Consider the following 1,981-nt stretch of genomic DNA (forward strand, 5'->3'; position numbering starts at 1 on the left):
AAGTGGAATTTAGATTTGGCCACTCCTCATATGAATCTCTTTGAAAGCTTCCACAGCACTTTGAATGAAGTCATTCTCCTTACTTGTCCTCCTTGCTGCACATGATCTCCCACTGCCCACTTCTGTCCTCTCCTCTCTCTCCAGTTTATTAGTCCCCCACAGGGCCTCAGCCCCACCCTCCCCCACTCCTGCTCCCCACAGGTCTCAGCTTAAATGTGACCTCTTCAGAGAGACCTCTTCCAGCCACCCCCTTCATTAATCTCTATATAATCACTGTTTGTTTATTTCACTGTACTTGTCACAAGTTTACTAGTTTATTTGCTGGCTTGTGTGCATTCTCTTTTTTAAAATACAGGTTCTAGGGAGGCAAAGACAATGCCTGGGCTGTCACATAGTAAGTGCTCAATAAATTCTTGTGGAAACAGGAAGAGGAGAGAGAGAGGAAGAGAACGGAAGGAAAGAAGAATGGAAAAGAGGGAGGGAGGGGAGAAAAAAACTACAAAGGAAGAAAAAAAGTGAAGTACTCAATGGATAGGCTTAAAAGCCTGATGACAAGTAGAGTGGGGTGCCAATGACAGAAACAGTAACAGTCTGGGAAGGAACATTAAGTTAGAAAATAAATTGATGAGCTCAGTTCAAACGTTACATTTAAAGTGAAGGCAGGACGCCCTGTGAAACATCCAGTAGGTAGGTAAATGTAGTAGTGAAACTCAAGGCCAGACCGGGGCTAGAGCTGCCAGTCAGAGAACCATGCAGATGTTATTGAAACTCTCAGAATGGACGAAATCCTTCAAGGACAGGGAAGGAAGGGAAAAAAAGCAATTTCTGGGAACCAAAATATTTGGGTTCCAGGCGGACTGTGCTTGCAAACTAAAAACTAAAGGAATTCATGAATGGCAACATCAGGAGTTAGTGCCTGCAGCTTAATTTGACCCAGCATGGGAAACCTCCCCCAGCCCAGACATGGACAGGATTAGCAATCCATTCAGGCTCAATGCACGTAGCTGAGACATTCAGACTGGAGAAGATGGGACATGGTGTGATCTCAGGGCTGACGAAAAGGGGGAGGGTTCTAAAGAGGAGCCCAACAATGGTATAAAATGCCTAAGAAACCACTGCGCAGCTTAAAGATTCTGCTCTGCTCAGTGTCCTGACCAGATATATGGAGGTGATGGTGATGAAGAGAAGCAAAGTTGTGGTTACAGGAGTTTGTCTTTCCCTCAGGGCTTTCTGCTTCCATTTATCCCCTTCCTGGCTGCTAGTGGTCTTTAGGAAAAAGAGTAAGAAGCCAGAGGGCCCTCGTTTGTCCCCCCGCCCCCAGTTGTGTGACTCTGGGACCACTTCCACTCTGAGCATCAGTGGGGTTTGTGTGTGTGTGTGTGTGTGTGTGTGTGTGTGTGTGTGTTGAACCTTTATTGTTGAGAGTATTACAGATGTCCCCCCTTTCCTCCCCATTGGCCTCCACCCAGTTCCAACCCTGCCCCAGGCCTTCACCACCCTACTGTCTGTGTCCATAGGTAAGATCTCAAGATCTTTGGTTAATCTTTTTCCACCCTCCCTCCCCCTTTTTCCCCCACTCCCTTCCCCCTGAGATTTCCATCAGTCTGTTTCATGTTTCTATGCCTCTGATTCTATTTTACTCACCAGTTTATTTTTTCCCCATTAGAGTTCTTGTTTATTTATTTTGATTTTTAGACTTAAGGGTTGGTAGCTATGTATTAGTTGTTCATATTTTTTTTATCTTTTTTTCCTTCTTCTTCTTCCTCTTCTTAAAGAATCCCTTCAACATTTCATGTAATACTGGTTTGGTTGTGTTTTAATCTTTGAGGTGAGGATGCTAATAGCTAGCTCCTGGAGTTGTTGTGAAGATATTAGGACAGTGGTTCTCAACCTTGGCTGCACATTAGAATCACCTGGGAATCTTTTTAAAATCCTGATTTCTGGGCCTCATCCTTCAGAAATGCTGTTTTTTTGTTACTAA

Source organism: Myotis davidii, unplaced genomic scaffold (genome assembly GCF_000327345.1).
Source record: "Myotis davidii unplaced genomic scaffold, ASM32734v1 scaffold946, whole genome shotgun sequence".
In the NCBI taxonomy this organism is placed as follows: domain Eukaryota; kingdom Metazoa; phylum Chordata; class Mammalia; order Chiroptera; family Vespertilionidae; genus Myotis; species Myotis davidii.